The sequence below is a fragment of the Aegilops tauschii genome, chromosome 7 (genome assembly GCF_002575655.3).
Source record: "Aegilops tauschii subsp. strangulata cultivar AL8/78 chromosome 7, Aet v6.0, whole genome shotgun sequence".
Taxonomy (NCBI): domain Eukaryota; kingdom Viridiplantae; phylum Streptophyta; class Magnoliopsida; order Poales; family Poaceae; genus Aegilops; species Aegilops tauschii.
Window position 1 is genome coordinate 618,538,270 of NC_053041.3, and position 22,137 is coordinate 618,560,406.

Consider the following 22,137-nt stretch of genomic DNA (forward strand, 5'->3'; position numbering starts at 1 on the left):
TGCTGAGAATATTTACTTGATGAAACACAAGTCTGAATTATTGAAAGGTTCAAGTAATTTCAGAGTGAAGTTGAATATCGTCGTGACAAGAGGATAAAATGTCTATGATATGATCATAGAGATATCTGAGTTACGAGTTTGGCACACAATTAAGACATTGTGGAAAGTGTTTCACAATTAATACCGCCTGGAACACCACAGTGTGATGGTGTGTCCGAACATCATAACTGCACCCTATTGGATATGGTGCATACCATGATGTCTCTTATCGAATTACCACTATCGTTTATGGGTTAGGCATTAGAGACAACCGCATTCACTTTGAAAAGGGCACCACGCAATTCCGTTGAGACGACACCGTTTAGAGAAACCTAAGTTGTCGTTTCTTAAAAGTTTGGGGCTGCGATGCTTATGTGAAAAAGTTTCAGGCTGATAAGCTCGAACCCAAAGCGGATAAATGCATCTTCATAGAATACCCAAAACATTTGGGTATACCTCCTATTTCAGATCTGGAAGCAAAAGTAATTGCTTCTAGAAACGGGTCCTTTCTCGAGGAAAAGTTTCTCTCGAAAGAATTGAGTGGGAGGATGGTGGAGACTTGATGAGGTTATTGAACCATAACTTCAACTAGTGTGTAGCAAGGCACAGGAAGTTGTTCCTGTGGCACCTACACCAATTGAAGTGGAAGCTTATGATAGTGATCATGAAACTTCGGATCAAGTCACTACCAAACCTCGTAGGACGACGAGGATGCGTACTACTTCAGAGTAATGCGTGATCCTGTCTTGGAAGTCATGTTGCTAGACAACAATGAACCTACGAGCTATGGAGAAGCGATGGTGGGCCCATATTCCAACAAATGGTTAGAAGCCATGAAATCCGAGAGAGGATCCATGTATAAAAGCAAAGTATAGACTTTGGAAGAAATACTTAATGGTTGTAAGGCTGTTGGGTGCAGATGGATTTTAAAAGGAAGACAGACAATTATGGTAAGTGTCGGCTTGTCGTTAAGATGTTTTCCGACAAGTTCAAGGAGTTGACTACGATGAGACTTTCTCACTCGTAGCGATGCTAAGAGTCTATTGGAATTATATTAGCAGTTACTGCATTATTTATGAAATCTTGCAGATAGGATGTCAAAACATTGTTTCCTCGGCGATTTTCTTGAGGAAAGGTTGTATGTGATACAACCAGAAGGTTTTGTCAATCCTGAAAAATGCTAACAAGTATGCAATGCTCCAACAATCCTTCTAAGGACTGGAGTAAGCATCTCGGAGTTGGAATGTACGCTTTGATGAGATGATCAAAGATTTTGGGTTTATACAAAGTTTGTTAGAAACTTGTATTTACAATAAAGTGAGTGGGAGCGCTACAACATTTCTGATAAGTATATGTGAATGACATATTGTTGATCCGAAATGATGTAAAATTTCTGGAAAGCATAAAGGGTTGTTTGAAAGGAGTTTTTCAAAGGAAGACCTGGATAAAGCTGCTTACATATTGGGCATCAAGATCTATAGAGATAGATCAAGACGCCTGATGATACTTTCAAAGAACGCACACCTTGACATGATTTTGAAAGAGTTCAAAATAGATCAGCAAAGAAGGAGTTCTTGGCTGTGTTACAAGGTGTGAGTATTGAGTAAGACTCAAGACCTGACCACAGCAGAAGAGACAGAAAGGACGAAGGTCGTCCCCTATGCTTTAGACGTAGGCTCTACAGTATGCTATGTTGTGTACTGCACATGAAGTGTGCCTTGCCATGAGTTGGTCAAGGGGTACAATAGTGATCCGGGAATGGATCACATGACAGCAGTCGAACTTATCCTTAGTATCTAGTGGACTAAGGAATTTTCTCGATTATGGAGGTGAAAAGGAGTTCGTCGTAAAGGGTTACGTCGATGCGAACTTTGACACTAATCCGGATGACTCTGAGTAGTAAACCGGATTCGTATAGTAGAGCAGTTATTTGAAATGGCTCCAAGTAGCGCGTGGTAGCATCCACAAGATGACATCGATATTCGTAAAGCACACACGGATCTGAAAGGTTCAGACCCGTTGACTAATAACCTCTCTCACAAGCATAACATGATCAAACCAGAACTCATTGAGTGGTAATCACATAGTGATGTGAACTAGATTGTTGACTCTAGTAAACTCTTTGGATGTTGGTCACATGGTGATGTGACCTGTGAGTGTTAATCACATGGTGATGTGAACTAGATTACTGACTCTAGTGCAAGTGGGAGACTGTTGGAAATATGCCCTAGAGGCAATAATAAATTGGTTATTATTATATTTCCTTGTTCATGATAATCGTTTATTATCCATGCTAGAATTGTATTGATAGGAAACTCAGATACATGTGTGGATACATAGACAACACCATGTCCCTAGTAAGCCTCTAGTTGACTAGCTTGTTGATCAATAGATGGTTACGGTTCCCTGACCATAGACATTGGATGTCGTTGATAACGGGATCACATCATTAGGAGAATGATGTGATGGACAAGACCCAATCCTAAGCCTAGCACAAGATCGTGTAGTTCGTTTGCTAAGAGCTTTTCTAATGTCAAGTATCATTTCCTTAGACCATGAGATTGTGCAACTCCCGGATACCGTAGGAATGCTTTGGGTGTACCAAACGTCACAACGTAACTGGGTGGCTATAAAGGTACACTACAGGTATCTCCGAAAGTGTCTGTTGGGTTGGCACGAATCGAGACTGGGATTTGTCACTCCGTGTAAACGGAGAGGTATCTCTGGGCCCACTCGGTAGGACATCATCATAATGTGCACAATGTGACCAAGGAGTTGATAACGGGATGATGTGTTATGGAACGAGTAAAGAGACTTGCCGGTAACGAGATTGAACAAGGTATCGGGATACCGACGATCGAATCTCAGGCAAGTAACATACCGATAGACAAAGGGAATTGTATACGGGATTGATTGAATCCTCGACATCGTGGTTCATCCGATGAGATAATCGAGGAGCATGTGGGAGCCAACATGGGTATCCAGATCCCGCTGTTGGTTATTGACCGGAGAGTCGTCTCGGTCATGTCTGCATGTCTCCCGAACCCGTAGGGTCTACACACTTAAGGTTCGGTGACGCTAGGGTTATAGAGATATTAGTATGCAGTAACCCGAAAGTTGTTCGGAGTCCCGGATGAGATCCCGGACGTCATGAGAAGTTCCGGAATGGTCCGGAGGTAAAGATTTATATATGGGAAGTCCTGTTTTGGTCACCGGAAAAGTTTCGAGTGCTATCGGTAACGTACCGGGAGTGCCGAAAGGGGTCCGGGGGTCCACCAAGGGGTCCACCAGCCCTGGGGGGGGCCACATGGGCTGTGGGGTGTGCGACTTGGCCTATATGGGCCAAGGGAACTAGCCCCAAGAGGCCCATGCGCCAAGAGATAAGATAAAGGGAGAGTCCTAAAGGGGGAAGGCACCTCCTAGGTGCCTTGGGGAGGATGGACTCCTCCCTGGCCGCACCCTTCCTTGGAGGAAGGGCCAAGGCTGCGCCCCCCCCCCTCTCCCTTGGCCCTATATATAGTGGGGGGAGTGAGGGCAGCAATACCTAAGCCCTGGCGCCTCCCTCTCCCTCCCGTGACACATCTCCCTCCTCCCGCAGCGCTTGGCGAAGCCCTGTTGGAATCCCGCTACTTCCACCACCACGCCGTCGTGCTGCTGGATCTCCATCAACCTCTCCTCCCCCCTTGCTGATCAAGAAGGAGGAGACGTCGCTGCTCCGTACGTGTGTTGAACGCGGAGGTGCCGTCCGTTCGGCGCTAGGATCATCGGTGATTTGGATCACGACGAGTACAACTCCATCAACCCCGTTCTCTTGAACGCTTCCGCTCGCGGTCTACAAGGGTATGTAGATGCACTCCTTCCCTCTCGTTGCTAGTAAACTCCATAGATTGATCTTGGTGATGCGTAGAAAATTTTGAATTTCTGCTACGTTCCCCAACAGAGGGTACGTGGACACACTCTCCCAGCTTGTTGCTATGCATCTCCTAGATAGATCTTGCGTGATTGTAGGAAAATTATTGAAATACTGCGTTCCCCAACAGTATTTTCCTCAGTTAAGAACCAAGGTATCAATCCAGTAGGAGGCACAAGCAAGTCCCCAATATATGCACCCTCACAAACTAACAAACACTTGGACACAACGCGAAAAAGGGGTTGTCAATCCCTTCACGGTCAGCAAGAGTGAGACCTAATAGAGAGATATAAACAAATAAAAGTAAATAAAACTCAGCGAGGTATTTTTGTACAGGCCCTCCGTGATCAAATCCCCCTCCGGCGGAGTACCGGAAATGGCCCCAAGATGGGATCTCACGAGGTCAGAGACTTGCGGCAGTGAAAAAGTATTATTGGCGACTCTTCTGGCGTAGGGGGGAATATTTGGGTATTTATAGAACAAAGATTAGGGTTAGGAGACCTCATAGGGGCCCACAAGCCCAGGCCCCCCGGGGGCGCGCCTCTATGGCTTGTGGCCTCCTCGGCAATCTTCTGGCCTCCTCTCCGAGTCATGTAGGTGTCTTCTGGTCCAAGAAAAATCATCGTAAAGTTTTATTCCATTTGCCTTCCGTTTGATACTCCTTTCCTTTAAAAGCCAAAATCAAGGAAAAAAAACAGAAACTGGCTCTGGGCACTAGGTTAATAGGTTAGTCCCAAAAATGATATAAAATAACATATTAATGAATATAAAACATCCAAAGTTGATAATATAATAGCATGGAACAATCAAAAATTATAGATACGTTGGAGACGTATCAAGGCGGCGATTCTCGAGCGCGGTGCGTGTGAGGAGGATGATGTGGCGCAGCGCCGCCGTTGGGACAAGGAGATCAATCAGCCCATGTACGAGCAGGGCCTCGCCAAGGCGCAAGAGTTCGACGAGAAAATGGAGGCGTGGCGCCGCTACCCATTTACTTAACTATTTTTATGTGTTCACATGATTAGTATACTATAGTAATCATGTTTTATAGCTTTTGTTTCAATAAAGTGCCAAGTAAAGACTTTGGGATAGTGTGGATGATAGTTGACTTGATTCTGTGAAAAAATAGAAAGTTTTGCATCCAGTGTAGAAAATTCAATAAATTACTGGAATGTGACAATTTCTGAAATTGTTACACATGATTGATATACAAATTCCCTACGATGTCCTAATTTTTCAGAATTTTTAGAGTTGCGGAAGTATGGTCAATTTCCAGATTAGTACAGACTATTCTGTTTTCGACAGATTGTGTTTTTAATGCATATTTTGCTTGTTTTCTAGTTTCTATGGCTTATATTGGTCAATATAAATTGTAGAAATTATATGCTATAGTAGGAATTGTGTGGAAACAAATATGAATCTTGTCTTCAACAGTACTTAAAGTGGTGATTTTCTTTATCATACTAACAGATATCATGAAGATTTTGTTAAGTTTTATGTGATTGAAGTTTTCAAGTTTTCGGTGAGATGTCGATATGAGGAGAATAATGAGTTGCAAGACCGAAAGTACTAATATGAGCCCGAGCTCACAGGATCCCGGAATCTGTACCATTTATACATCTCGCGATCGGTGCAGCACGTATATCCTTCTCGCTCTTATTTCCGAAACAGGACATGGCCCACGGATCAGATAACTCCGTCAGTAACCGTTGTGGCGGATCGAATGGAGATAGACGGTTTGGACCATTTTGTCATCGACTCTGGTCGAACGGAGCCGTTTATAGCTCATTTATGGCAGCACGGTTGGTAGGTACAAACCTTCTCCGTGTGGAACATTCAGTTCGTCTGCTTCCCTTGCCTCTGTAGCTTCGCCAACGCTGCTAACCTGAACAAATTACAACCGTTTGCCACCCACGCACCTGCAGAGACAGCGAGGAAATCCCTGAGTTAGCACTCCTTGTTGGCACGCGCTCATCCCCTTGGTTAAGGTTAACCGATGCTTCCGAAACACCCTGCAATTTGGTTTCTATTTGTCGCCTTAGTATCAGCACGTAGAGGTGGATTAAGGGTTCAGTAAGCGTAGCCAGCGTACCTGAATTGAACCAGTGCAGGGCTTCGAGCATTCTTCACTTCTGGTCAAAGAAAATACAGTCCGGGCAACTTCAAAGGCTCCCATCCAGTCCTCACTACTAGGGAAAACCCTAGTAGTAGCGCTTGAAATATGCATAGAAGTAGCACTGGGTCCAGCGTTACTGCTACAGCGCTACAGCTAAGTTGTAGCAGTAGCACTGGTATGGGCAGCGCTACTTATAAGTATTGTTAGCAGTAGCGCTTCCGGGACCACCGCTACTGATAACTATCTATAGTGCTTGTTCAGATGACGCGCTGCTGCTAAGCCAGCGCTTCTAGTAGGTGCTTTCCAGCGCTACTGCTAATATTCCCGCTTTCAAAGATTTGCACCCCTCTACGTATTTGTGATGTATTTATACAGGCTCTATACAATAGTTTCATCACATCATACTAAACATACACTATTCTCACATATCATAGACTTACAGTAGTCTCGTCATACCGTCATCATCATCATCATCATTCAACACAAATATCATCACATCTCGAAAATAGCGATACACAAGTGCGATCATGTCATGTCTCGAATAAGTGCAACTGCATGGTCATGGCACACACACAAGTTTCATCATCTCTATCTAAACCATGATGTAGAAGAGAAGAGCGATCAACATGAGTAAGAACGCGACTATGTAGTACCGGCGGTCCCGCACCTGCTCATGCTGGAGTGTCCACCTCAAGTAACTACTTTTCGCTTCGGCTCTGGTGTCGAACCCTCTGTAGCTAGCACCCGGGTACCGTGCACCTGGGCCTAAGCGGCTGGCTAGTTGTCGTAGACTCCTGGAAACCTCCCAACGTACACGACGTAGTAGTCGTTCGCCATCTCTGATCTATGTACCTGCATCGTGAGTTGATGAATTGAACGATGATATGCAACATAATGTACTTAAGAAAACAAAGAGGCATGATTAGCAAAATAAAAGCAACCAATAGTAAACAGAAATGACGAAGTTCCTCATACCCAAACTAATTAACTAGAGCGATCTACGCTAGTTCAGGACCACGGTTTAGTTACATCACATAGTTTCGCTGTGCATAAATTCAAAGTTTTGCCATAGAAAGACAGCAGTGACACATTGTCATCGACAATCAGTCCCTCCATGTCGGCGGTCCAATCTTCATAGTCAGGGAGGAAGCAACCCGAGCTTCGCGAAAGGCTTCATGTCCAGACGCTGAGCGACTAGCAGTTCTCAAACATCAGCCCGCATGATTGGCCCATGGTAGAACATCCCTGTTGGTTCAAGGACTTGCTTCATGATCACTTGGGCAATGATGTCTACTACGCAACCTTCTTCTTGTAGACGTTGTTGGGCCTCCAAGTGCAGAGGTTTGTAGTACAGTAGCAAATTTCCCTCAAGTGGATGACCTAAGGTTTATCAATCCGTGGGAGGTGTAGGATGAAGATGGTCTCTCTTAAACAACCCTGCAACAAAATAACAAAGAGTCTCTTGTGTCCCCAACACACCCAATACAATGGTAAATTGTATAAGTGCACTAGTTCGGCGAAGAGATGGTGATACAAGTGCAATATGGATGGTAGATATAGGTTTTTGTAATCTGAAAATATAAAAACAGCAAGTTAACAAGTGGTAAAAGTGAGCGTAAACGGTATTGCAATGCTAGGAAACAAGGCCTAGGTTTCATACTTTCACTAGTGCAAGTTCTCTCAACAATAATAACATAATTGGATCATATAACTATCCCTCAACATGCAACAAAGAGTCACTCCAAAGTCACTAATAGCGGAGAACAAACGAAGAGATTATGGTAGGGTACGAAACCACCTCAAAGTTATTCTTTCCAATCAATCCGTTGGGCTATTCCTATAAGTGTCACAAACAGCCTAGAGTTCGTACTAGATTAACACCTTAAGACACAAATCAACCAAAACCCTAATGTCACCTAGATACTCCAATGTCACCTCAAGTATCCGTGGGTATGATTATACGATATGCATCACACAATCTTAGATTCATCTATTCAACCAACACATAGAACCTCAAAGAGTGCCCCAAAGTTTCTACCGGAGAATCAAGACGAAAACGTGTGCCAACCCCTATGCATAGGTTCATGGGCGGAACCCGCAAGTTGATCACCAAAACATACATCAAGTGAATCACGTGATATCCCATTTTCACCACAGATACGCACGGCAAGACATACATCAAGTGTTCTCAAATCATTAAAGACTCAATCCGATAAGATTACTTCAAAGGGAAAACTCAATCCATTATAAGAGAGTAGAGGGGGAGAAGCAACATAAGATCCACTATAATAGCAAAGCTCGCGATACATCAAGATCGTGCCAAATCAAGAACACGAGAGAGAGAGAGAGAGAGAGAGAGAGATCAAACACATAGCTACTGGTACATACCCTCAGCCTCGAGGGTGAACTACTCCCTCCTCGTCATGGAGATCGCCGGGATGATGAAGATGGCCACCGGTGAGGGTTCCCCCCTCCGGCAGGGTGCCGGAATAGGGTCCCGATTGGTTTTTGGTGGCTACAGAGGCTTGCGGCAGTGGAACTCCCGATCTATTCTGTTCCCCGAAGTTTTTAGGGTATATGGGTATATATAGGAGGAATAAGTACGTCAGGGGAGCCACGAGGGTGGAGGGCGCACCCTGGGGGGTGGGCGCGCCCCCTGCCTCGTGGCTCCCTCATTTCTTTCCTGACGTGCACTCCAAGTCTTTCGGGTAGCTTTCCTTCCAAAAATAACTTCTCCAGAAGGTTTCATTCCGTTTTGACTCCGTTTGATATTCCTTTTCTTCAAAACACTGAAACAAGGGAAAAAACAGGAACTGGTACTGGGCTCTGGGTCAATAGGTTAGTCCCAAAAATAATATAAAAGTGCATAATAAAGCCCATAAACATCCAAAACTGATAATATAATAGCATGGAACAATAAAAAGTTATAGATACGTTGGAGACGTATCAGCATCCCCAAGCTTAATTCCTGCTTGTCCTCGAGTAGGTAAATGATAAAAACAGAATTTTTGATGTGGAATGCTACCTAACATTTTTATCAATATAATCTTCTTTATTGTGGCAAGAATATTCAGATCCATAAGATTCAAAACAAAAGTTTAATATTGACATAAAAATAATAATACTTCAAGCATACTAACAAAGTAATCATGTCTTCTCAAAATAACATGGCCAAAGAAAGTTATCCTTACAAAATCATATAGTCTGGCTATGCTCTATCTTCACCACACAAAGTATTTACATCATGCACAACCCCGATGACAAGCCAAGCAATTGTTTCATACTTTTGATGTTCTCAAACTTTTTCAATCTTCACGCAATACATGAGCGTGAGCCATGGACATAGCACTATAGGTGGAATAGAATGGTGGCTGTGGAGAAGACAAAAAGGAGAAGATAGTCTCACATCAACTAGGCGTATCAACGGGCTATGGAGATGCCCATCAATAGATATCAATGTGAGTGAGTAGGGATTGCCATGCAATAGATGCACTAGAGCTATAAGTGTATGAAAGCTCAACAAAAGAAACTAAGTGGGTGTGCATCCAACTCGCTTGCTCACGAATACCTAGGGCATTTTGAGGAAGCCCATCATTGGAATATGCAAGCCAAGTTCTATAATGAAAAATTCCCACTAGTATATGAAGGTGACAACATAGGAGACTCTCTGTCATGAAGATCATGGTGCTACTTTGAAGCACAAGTGTGGTAAAAGGATAGTAGCATTGCCCCTTCTCTCTTTTTCTCTCATTTTTTGTTTTTTTTATTTGGGCCTTTTCTCTCTCTTTTTTATGGCCTCTTTTTTTCTCTTTTTTTTATTTTTCGTCCGGAGTCTCATCCCGACTTGTGGGGGAATCATAGTCTCCACCATCCTTTCCTCACTGGGACAATGCTCTAATAATGATGATCATCACACTTTTATTTACTTACAACTCAAGAATTACAACTCGATACTTCGAACAAAATATGACTCTATATGAATGCCTCCGGCGGTGTACCGGGATGTGCAATGACTCATGAGTGACATGTATGAAAGAATTATGAACGGTGGCTTTGCCACAAATACGATGTCAACTACATGATCATGCAAAGCAATATGACAATGATGGAGAGTGTCATAATAAACGGAACAGTGGAAAGTTGCATGGCAATAATATCTCGGAATGGCTATGGAAATGCCATAATAGGTAGGTATGGTGGCTGTTTTGAGGAAGATATATGGTGGGTGTATGATACCGGCGAAAGGTGCGTGGTACTAGAGAGGCTAGCAACGGTGGAAGGGTGAGAGTGTGTATAATCCATGGACTCAACATTAGTCATAAAGAACTCACATACTTATTGCAAAAATCTATTAGTTATCGAAACGAAGTACTACGCGCATGCTCCTAGGGGGATAGATTGGTAGTAAAAGACCATCGCTCGTCCCCGACCGCCACTCATAAGGAGGACAATCAATAAATAAATCATGCTCCGACTTCATCGCATAACGGTTCACCATACGTGCATGCTACGGGAATCACAAACTTTAACATAAGTATCTCTCAGATTCACAACTACTCAACTAGCATGACTCTAATATCACCATCTTCATATCTCAAAACAATTATAAGGAATCAAACTTCTCATAGTATTCAATGCACTTTATATGAAAGTTTTTATTATACCCATCTTGGATGCCTATCATATTAGGACTAAATTCATAACCAAAGCAAATTACCATGCTGTTCTAAAGACTCTCAAAATAATATAAGTGAAGCATGAGAGTTCATATATTTCTTCAAAATAAAATTACCACCGTGCTCTAAAAGATATAAGTGAAGCACTAGAGCAAACGACAAACTACTCCGAAAGACATAAGTGAAGATCAATGAGTAGTTGAATAATTATACAACTATGTGAAGACTCTCTAATATTTAAGAATTTAAGATCTTGATATTTTATTCAAACAGCAAGCAAAACAAAAGAAAATAAAATGACGCTCCAAGCAAAACACATATCATGTGGTGAATAAAAATATAGCTCCAAGTAAAGTTACCGATGAACGAAGACGAAAGAGGGGATGCCTTCCGGGGCATCCCCAAGCTTAGGCTTTTGGTTGTCCTTGAATATTACCTTGGGGTTCCTTGGGCATCTCCAAGCTTAGGCTCTTGCCACTCCTTATTCCATAGTCCATCGAATCTTCACCCAAAACTTGAAAACTTCACAACACAAAACTCAACAGAAAACTCGTAAGCTCCGTCAGCGAAAGAAAACAAAACACCACCTCAAGTTACTGTAATTAACTCATTCTTTATTTACATTGGTGTTAAAACTACTGTATTCCAACTTCTCTATGGTTTATAAACTATTTTACTAGCCATAGAGTCATCAAAATAAGCAAACAACACACGAAAAACAGAATCTGTCAAAAACAAAACAGTCTTTAGTAATCTGTAACTAACGCAAGCTTCTGGAACTCAAAAAATTCTACCAAAATAGGACGGCCTAGATAATTTGATTATTGATCTTCTGCAATTGTAATCAGGATTTTATCATGTTCTGGTGATTTTAAACAATTGTTTTCGTGAACAGAAAGTTTCTGGAATTTTCAGCAAGATCAAATAACTATCATCCAAGAAGATCCTATAGGTCTTACTTGGCACAAACACTAATTAAAACACAAAACCACATCTAAACAGAAGCTATATGGATTATTTATTACTAAACAGAACCAAAAAGCAAGAAACTAAAATAAAATTGGGTTGCCTCCCAACAAGCGCTAACGTTTAACGCCCCTAGCTAGGCATGATGATTTCAATGATGCTCGCATAAAAGATAAGAATTAAAACATAAAGAGAGCATCATGAAGCATATGACTACCACATTTAAGTCTAACCCACTTCCTATGCATAGGGATTTTGTGAGCAAACAACTTATGGGAACAATAATCAACTAGCATAGGAAGGCAAAACAAGCATAACTTCAAAACTTTAAGCACATAGAGAGGAAACTTGATATTATTGCAATTCCTACAAGCATATGTTCCTCCCTCATAATAATTTTCAGTAGCATCATGAATGAATTCAACAATATAACCAGCACCTAAAGCATTCTTTTCATGATCTACTTGCATAGAAAATTTACTACTCTCACATAAGCAAAATTCTTCTCATTCGGAATAGTGAGAGTATCATAAAAGACTCGAATACTATAAATTGTTTCCACATTAAATGAGTAATGTTCAGAAAAAGGGTAATCATAATCATGACAATTTTATAAATATAATCATCACTACTCTTTATAGCATAAGTTTCATCACAATAATCATCGTAAGTAGCAACTTTGTTCTCATCATAATCAATTGAAACATCTTCCGAAATAGTGGATACATCACTAAACAAAGTCATGACCTCTCCAAATCCACTTTCATAAATATTATAAGATTCAACATCCTCCAAAATAGTGGGATCATTACTTCCTAAAGTTGACACTCTTCCAAACCCACTTTCATCAATATAATCATCATAGGTAGGAGGCATGCTATCATCATTGTAAATTTGCATATCGAAACTTGAGAGGCTAAAAATATCATCTTCATTAGACATAGCATCCCCAAGCTTGGGACAAACATTAATTGCAGCAAATACATTCTCAAAAACATAATCTTCTCCAAAAATAGCATCCCCAAGCTTGGGCCTTTTCATATCATAAGCATAATCACTCTCATCATTAATAGTATGGATGGCACCAATAGTATAGCAATTGTCATATTCCAAGCAAGTGCCAAAAAGATTTTCAAGATCATAAGGAGTATCATTATCTTCCCAATCATAATCATCACAACAAGCAATAGGCATAACGAGATCATCATCAAGTGCATCATCTTCCACAATTATTTTTGATTCATTTTCATGAGGCACAACAATGATAGGAGCAACATTATTTGGGAGAGATATCTTTTTACCTCTCTTCCTTTTTCTTTTCTTCTTCTTCACCACATCATGTGTGGGTTCAATCCTCTTTTTGGAGCTCCTTATTAGTGAGATTGGTTGAATAAAAGGCTCCTCCTCGTTACCTGATTCATCATAAGAAATAATAGGAGAATATTGGGAAGTCTCTTCCCTTTCGTTAGTATTCTCTTCATCTTCTATTTGTTTTTTTTTCTTTATGTAATTGGCAATATAAGGATTTTCAATGCAATTCACCGCACAATACATATAAATTTCTTCTAGATCAAAACCAAGAAGTTTATAGCAGGAAAATTCTGGAAGATGCCTAGTTATATGTTTCATTTCTTCGCAACCCATAAGCAAGCTAAGTTCATTATAATGTGCAAGGGAAATCAACTCATCACAATTTTTGGACACGATTAGATCATGAAACAATTTGCATCAGATAGCTAAATGACCACTTTCATTGCAAAGTTCACAAGTACGGCCAAGAAAATTTAAATTTTCAGCCCAAACATCCAGCCTTTCTTGCAACAATTTAGTTTCTAAATGCTTATGCCTCTTGCAATATCTATCTTCCCTATTTGGTGTGTATTTGCAAACCCAATGCACTCCACAAAAATTGACATGTTTATAGGAGCCATTTTCATCATAACTAGTGCAGTCATCATTAGTACTATGGATATTCAAGGAGTTCATACTAACAACATTGCAATCATGCTCATCATTCAAAGATTTAATGCCAAACATTTTAATGCATTCTTCTTCTAACACTTTGGCACAATTTTCCTTCCCATCATACTCACGAAAGATATTAAAAAGATGAAGCGTATGAGACAAACTCAATTCCATTTTTTTGGTAGTTTTCTTTTATAGACTAAACTAGTGATAAAACAAGAAACAAAAAGATTCGATTGCAAGATCTAAAGATATACCTTCCAGCACTCACCTCCCCGTCAACGGCGCCAGAAACTGCTTGATGTCTACTACGCAACCTTCTTCTTGTAGACGTTGTTGGGCCTCCAAGTGCAGAGGTTTGTAGTACAGTAGCAAATTTCCCTCAAGTGGATGACCTAAGGTTTATCAATCCGTGGGAGGCGTAGGATGAAGATGGTCTCTCTCAAACAACCCTGCAACAAAATAACAAAGAGTCTCTTGTGTCCCCAACACACCCAATACAATGGTAAATTGTATAGATGCACTAGTTCGGCGAAGAGATGGTGATACAAGTGCAATATGGATGGTAGATATAGGTTTTTGTAATCTGAAAATATAGAAACAGCAAGGTAACAAGTGGTAAAAGTGAGCGTAAACGGTATTGCAATGCTAGGAAACAAGGCCTAGGGTTCATACTTTCACTAGTGCAAATTCTGTCAACAATAATAACATAATTGGATCATATAACTATCCCTCAACATGCAACAAAGAGTCACTCCAAAGTCACTAATAGCGGAGAACAAACGAAGAGATTATGGTAGGGTACGAAACCACCTCAAAGTTATTCTTTCCAATCAATCCGTTGGGCTATTCCTATAAGTGTCACAAACAGCCCTAGAGTTCGTACTAGAATAACACCTTCAGACACAAATCAACCAAAACCCTAATGTCACCTAGATACTCCAATGTGACATCAAGTATCCGTGGGTATGATTATACGATATGCATCACACAATCTCAGATTCATCTATTCAACCAACACATAGAACCTCAAAGAGTGCCAAAAAGTTTCTATCGGAGAATCAAGACGAAAACGTGTGCCAACCCCTATGCATAGGTTCATGGGCGGAACCCGCAAGTTGATCACCAAAACATACATCAAGTGAATCACGTGATATCCCATTGTCACCACAGATACGCACGGCAAGACATACATCAAGTGTTCTCAAATCATTAAAGACTCAATCCGATAAGATTACTTCAAAGGGAAAACTCAATCCATTACAAGAGAGTAGAGGGGGGGAAGCAACATAAGATCCAACTATAATAGCAAAGCTCGCGATACATCAAGATCGTGCCAAATCAAGAACACGAGAGAGAGAGAGAGATCAAACACATAGCTACTGGTACATACCCTCAGCCCCGAGGGTGAACTACTCCCTCCTCGTCATGGAGATCGCCGGGATGATGAATATGGCCACCGGTGAGGGTTCCCCCCTCCGGCAGGGTGCCGGAATAGGGTCCCGATTGGTTTTTGGTGGCTACAGAGGCTTGCGGCGGCGGAACTCCCGATCTATTCTGTTCCCCGAAGTTTTTAGGGTATATGGGTATATATAGGAGGAAGAAGTACGCCAGGGGAGCCACGAGGGGCCCACGAGGGTGGAGGGCGCGCCCTGGGGCGGTGGGCGCGCCCCCTGCCTCGTGGCTCCCTCGTTTCTTTCCTGACATGCACTCCAAGTCTTTCGGGTAGCTTTCCTTCCAAAAATAACTTCTCCAGAAGGTTTCATTCCGTTTCGACTCCATTTGATATTCCTTTTCTTTGAAACACTGAAACAAGGAAAAAAAACAGGAACTGGCACTGGGCTCTAGGTCAATAGGTTAGTCCCAAAAATAATATAAAAGTGCATAATAAAGCCCATAAACATCCAAAACAAATAATATAATAGCATGGAACAATAAAAAATTATAGATACGTTGGAGACGTATCAGGCAAGTTCACACTGTACGTGATAAAACTCAGCTCGGATTCGATGATCCGGTGTCGTTCCTATGCTTGTGGCCCAGCTGACAATCTCGGCATCTTCGGTAGTAGGTGACATGCGAAGGTGTTGATTATCCCTTCCGTACTTGATCAGGTGATGCATGAGGTAGAATCCATCAGCCCTATTGGTGTGCGATTGTTGGATGTAGCAGAAGTTGGTCTTATGGCAGAAAACCAGCCCGGACTTCCTATGCCTTTTCACCTTGATATATCCACTAGACAGGCTGAAGCTTATCAGGGCACTATCGAGAACACCCTTTATGTGCGTGTAATCCTTTTTCTTGATGTTCTTCGATGAGTCCAAGTACATAGCATGGGAGTATTCCAGGGATAGAACGATGAGCACGACGCCGCCCCCGCTGCGCAAATTAAGTACACCTCAAATTAGCCTCCATGCTTGCAAAGGAATGATTAACACTTACGAAAGGATATGCGCAGATGACTTATGTGGGATGATAAGGCAGGAGAATCACTTCCTTGTCCTTATTAGCGATCATGATTTCGCCGAGGTACTTGCTCGCATAGTCACGGTGCTCTTTGCAAACTGCCAAGAAGCTCTCGTGCATATAGTACGGGTCCACAACGCAGATATATTTATGTTCTCGATCCTGATGAAGTAGTTGAGATACAACACATACATGCGGATGAACTGGAAATCCAGCTTGGTCATGTGGAACATGTCGTAGATGTAGTCAAATCGTAGGATGAACTGATTCGCGGGCCAGTTCTCGACGTACAACTTCCCACCCGGCACCTGAGCCGCGTAAAGCGGGTATCCTGGTTCTTTCGCGATCAGAAGGCTTTTCTCTCTGGCTAGCACATCTTCATGGAGTCTCTTTAGATCATTGTTCAGTATGTGCTCTAGCGCTTTGGCAGGTAGGATCGGCTCACCGGCGACATGGAAACACGTCTTACCTTCGACAGGTATTCTGTCTACCACCCGGGGCTTCAGAGGCGGCTGGCTTCTTGAAGCAGCTCTGGCGCCTTTAGGGCCTTTCTTGTCCAGTCTCCTCCTTTGCTTCTCGGTGGGTGGCGGTAGTGAGCCCACCATACCTTCCCTCACCACCACCCCCAATGTCGTTGGGCTAATCAGTGGACGGCCCTCGGGGGGTTGCTGGGTACAGGCGGCATCTGGAGGCATCTCCTGCGAGGATCGCTTGAAGAGAGACTTTTTGCATTCCGCCTTAGGACGTTCCGGCTCCGGCTAATCAGACAGCATCAAGTCATCATCTCCACGCTCATAACCTGAGTCTTCGTTGTCCTGAGCCATCAATCCTCCATCATCATAGGTGGTATTGAAATACTTGTCTGGGTCATCATCATCATCCTCCATGTCATCATCAACATTTGCTTCTTCGGCAGCGGGGACGACATGATCTGGCACTAATGGAGGCTCTCCCTCGCGTCGTACGCTACCAACCGCCACGACAGGTGCAGGTAATTTGGTAGGTGGGGTTGTGTTCATACCTTCTTGACACTACACCACAACACTTAATTGGGGGCAGTTAACTGCCGGGAGAAATTGCTGAATAAGGGCAAACTATCTGTCGGGACATTTGTTACTGCCGATATATATACTTGAGGGCACGCAAACTGCCGGTAGAACTTGAGCCACAGGGGCATAGACACTGCCGGTATACTTTTCAGGCGCATATTCTGCCGGGACAACACAACCACGGCCCATTTTCTGCCGGGCCCCCTTATTTGGCGCCAACCTGAAATAGTATCGGGCCTAGCGCGGGAGACATCTAAAAGGTTTCGCGGCCTAGCCCAACCTCTCTTCCCCAAATCCCTCCTAATCGACCCGCCCACTCCCGTCCATTCCAAACCCTACTTCCCCAAATCACAGACCCACCGCCGCCGCCGCCGCCCCCCACTCCACCGCCGTCCCTTCCTAACCCTACTTTTGGCCGGCCCGTTCTCCCCTTCCCTGTGCGCCGCCGTCCTACCTCTCTTCCTCCGCTCAGCTGCCATTTCCATGGAAGCGGCCCGAACTTGTCATTGCCGGATCTGGCGGTCTGGCCGCACTGGTGGTCGATGCTGCCGGATCTGGCCGCTCCGGGACTCATCAACGCCGCCCCGGTTGTTCACCTCCCCATCACCGCTTCCCCCATCACCATCCCGTCCGCCTCGTCCAAATCAGCTGAGAGGGTAGTCGCCTGTCTCCAGAGGAGTTCGTCCCCGACGGCCTCTCCAAGGACTCCCTCCCCCACACTCCCAACGCCACTGCCTTCCGAACATGGTATCCAGTTCAAGAAGGGTCAACCGCGAGCTGCATCGACATCGAGCGTTCCTCTTCGTCGGGCCTGCACCATCTCGGGTTGCAGCCGTGCAGCACCTGCTGCTGTGGGGGACGGATGGAGCGGTACTGGTAGAGCTGCTCCACGCCGGCCCTGTCGAGCTCAACCACTAATTGTTCAACCACGCGCTGCGCCACCACTTCCTCTACACTCGCTACCAGTGAGCACCACAACGCCTCTATCATCATCGTGCTCATCACCTGTATGTATGGATCAAGATGCTATCACCTGTTTGTTTCCCTGTATGTCTTTTCAGAGTTAACAAGGATACTCATGGTCTAACGCACCAACTAAATCTTTTGTTCCTTAGGTGCTTCTTCACATATTTTATTAAGGAATATAGATGGATGGCTTCTATCAGCGGCAATTAACAAAAAAGCTTGAGATTTGTTAAAAAAACAGAGGAGAAATTACATTGGTGGCTTGGTCTCTTGTAGATGCCTGGATAGATGGATGGCTTCTAGCGCCTCACCGGCGAGGCGTGGGCCGGACAGCCGGAATCAACCTGCCGGTTCCAAAATGCAAAACAGCAGATTGATCAAAACAGAACATGATTCATTTCGATTTTAGTTTTTAAGCTGGTTGATTGAGCATGAACAGGTTACAGGTACAGAAATATCATGTAGGTGGATGCCCAATGGCATAAACAACATTATTTTCTTCAAGTAGATGTATATTCCTTGGAATTGGATTCTTCAGCTAGTGAAAACCAACACTACTATTTTTTCTAAAAAAACATCACTAATAACTATCATATGACTATATGAGGTGAACATGATTCAGATTTCAGAAAGGGAAATTACCTTGGTGGCAGGTGGCTTGGTCTCTTGACTCTTGTAGATGCTCGGTGTCTGGCGAGGCCGCAGGGGGCTTGCCGAATGATCCGGAGCAGCGGGCGAAACCGTGGAAGGCATTGTTATGCGTACATGAAGCCATATAGTTAGTTTGTCCCTATCAGCTATAATAGCAAAAGTATATAGTCCTATTTCAGGTCTAAGGGTCAGTTTAGAAAACAAAACAAGAAAAGGCTCAGGTATACGGTCATATGGAGGATTCTTAGAATGTAGGCCATGTTTCGTTAAAAAAAAGATGGGCATGTTACTCACGTTCGCTTTCATTTCTGATCCATCTGTCAAACATAAATATTGTGAGCAAGATCATCGCCCAAATATGAACAGTTTAGAATCTTCAAACTTATGCAAAGTTCTTCTCCTAACAAAATCTTGAGAATTTGAAATTTTCATCAGCTGTTTCGATTATGTTTTCTTATTTCCCATGCCTTAATTTTTCTATCGGTTTGATGAATTGATGATAAATCGCGCTGGCATTTTCTTGTTAATTCTTCGGGTGTATGATTTTTTTGCCTCTATTAGGATTTCAGTTATATTTGTTCCAATGTGGGTTAAAACTCCTTACTATTTCAGTAAAGTGCATGCTTTTGGTTTTCCCCATTGACCTTTGTTGCTCTGAATTTGGGCACCTGGGTAGTGTAGCAGTACTTGTTACATGCAGGTAGTGTTAGAAATCAGCACTAATTCCGATTTTTTTCCATCATTGCTGCTTAGCACTCACATTTCTTTGCTGATGGATAGAATATGGAGTGATATAAGCTTTGGGAAAGGGCTGGAGCTCTAGGTCTTATGGTGGTTCTGCCTAGAAATTGTTAGAAGCAATCTTGTCCCTAAAATTTAAACATAACTAAATCTAGGCACTTCTCAAAAGCTTCTCACTGTTAATATATATATTGACATTGTAGTTAACCTGTATCCTGCTTCGAGTTCTACACCTTATATTGTTAGTATATATTATTTCTCAATGGTTTTGAATTAAAGCTATGCATTTCTTCTATTACACTCTAGATGAACTTCTACTAAACCTGATAAAAGAGGACGCTACAACAACCACTTAAAAATAGTCATAGCTACACAAGCATGTAATAATATGTACTTATTGATATATTCTACCAAGGAATATAATTCAAGCTACTTGTCATTGTTTTATTTTTGCTGATGGAGGTGGATTATAATGCTTTGGCGATAATAACACCAACCTTACAGCCATATCATTTATGAATAACTATGACAAGCTAATGTAAGTTCCTTCTTGGAAGATGTTCTTTTGAGATTCATGTCTGGCAGGCATTATCTGTCTCTGCATGTTGCAGACTCCAATGTATATCGTGAGAAAGAAGTTTGCTTGAGTAACAAAGAAGTTTCCCATATGATGTTTATGGATTACTTCTGGCAAGGAATCAGAGCTTGGAACCACATGCTTATTCATTGTTATTGTTGGCCTGAAACTTAATATATAACTACCACTCTGCTGCTGCACTTTTGAAATCTTAGATTTGTTAATATGACTCAGTTTCTTAAATTAAAGCTGATTGTGGACATCTTTAGTGTCTCTGCCTTATTAGGAGTGTCATTTGATGATAACTTACTTGCATTCAAGTTTTTTGGATGGTAATACCTTGTCATATTGTTAAGTTTTATATTATTATTTTCTTAAGATATTTGCAAGCCTGTCAAACTGTCTTCTCAAAATTCGTGCCATCTTGTAGTGACAATCCTCAAGCTGATAAGGATTCAAATTAGTTTTCCTTTTTTCGCTGGCTAGTACAGTAACTTTGTGCATGTAACATGCGTATACCACTTTCTGCTGTACAAGGTAGGTACACGTACTATTTACTGTTAATATTTGTAGAGACTTTGCACACTATATTTGGATGAGAGGTAAGATAAACTTGCTACTGTTAGTATGATAAAAATGGACATGTTCTCTACTAAAGTAGAGATTACTCTAGAGATGTTACTAGTTGCTCTATGTTTCAGAACATATTCAGCTGTTGTATGTGGCCATGCGGCTGTTGTATATGATTGTTGTAACATCTTCCTGTTAATATTTGTACAGACTTTGCACACTACATTTTGATGAGAAAATAAGCTTGTTACTTGTTAAGATAATAAAAAATGGACTTGTTCTCTACTATAGTAGAGATTTTACTGGTTGCTCTATATTTCAGAACATATGCAGCTGTTGCATGTGATTGTTGTAACTTCTTCCTTAAGTGCTGAATGCAACTGTTGTATGTAACATCTTCCGATTTGTTGCAGGTTTCCCAAAGGTACACAAGTTCACTAAGGTTTGTAAGATCTTCAAGCTGCTGGAAATTTGGAAGACCTACAATTAAGATGGAGTGATAATGTCATATGTCTTGTTTGTTGAACCTAGAGATTTGCTTTGCTCATTTTGGTGCTTGTTAAGCTCATTTTGGTTGTGTGGCACACATCTAGAAACATATGTACATCTGTTCTTGTGGCACTACTTTATTTTGGTTGTGGCAAACATATATGTACTCCTTTTGTGGAACAGCCTCCTTATATATGGTCGTTTTGTTTATCGAATGAAGTTTAAGATCTCAATGAAGCCTGTATGTTACTTTGACTGAATTGCATGTATAAATTGTGTGATATGTCCTGGTTGCCTAGACATATATAGTGGATGGATATTATACGAATGCCTAGAAAATTTCCTAGCCAAATCAACTTGCTGGCGTAATATTTGCCGGGTAAATGTGCTTGTGCAGGTAGTTGAACTGCCGGTAATTGTAGTTTCACTTGTCCTGACCAATCTGCCGGGAGAAAATGACTGCCGGCAAATTCATGGGCCAGGGCAGAAAAACAGCCGGGAGAAGTTTATCTGCCGGGACAAGTAATCCCCGGCAGCCGTTCTCGTGGTGGTTCTATCTGCCGGGAGAACCACTGTCCCGGTAGTTTATCTGCCCTTTAAAGAGCCTTCTCCCGGCAGTTGTTCTGTCCTTACATCGGTGTTGTGGTGTAGTGTGAGAAGGTGGCGTTGGCGTGATACTGGGCGCCTCGAGACGAAGAAGAGACTTCGGCCAAGGCAAGAACCAGCTCTTGCATGCGCCAATCATCTTAGAGGTCTTGTCGTCATTAACTGGTACCGGAGCAGGAAAATCCTCGAAGCCCGCTAAGACACTGGCCACGTTAACCTTGAAGACGCCATCGGGCATCTCTCGGATGTGGAACATGCGGTCCTTCGGCTTCACGATCATTGCCTTTCCCACAGCCACCTTCTGGCCCTTGATGTCGTAGACTAGGGTGCACGGGGTGTCATCGGCCCAC

The 22,137-nt window shown here is 42.5% G+C and overlaps 1 long non-coding RNA gene across 2 annotated transcripts; it reads left to right on the forward strand.

Moving 5' to 3' along the window:
- The first annotated feature begins 17,471 nt into the window (after positions 1–17,471).
- Positions 17,472–21,414, forward strand: LOC109763079 (uncharacterized). 2 transcript variants are annotated; one of them, XR_012189865.1, is made up of 2 exons: positions 17,472–18,198; positions 18,303–21,414. It is a non-coding gene; the product is annotated as an uncharacterized lncRNA (long non-coding RNA). The 2 variants fall into 2 exon arrangements; XR_012189864.1 differs by having other exon boundaries at positions 17,472–18,194.
- Positions 21,415–22,137: the final 723 nt, after the last annotated feature.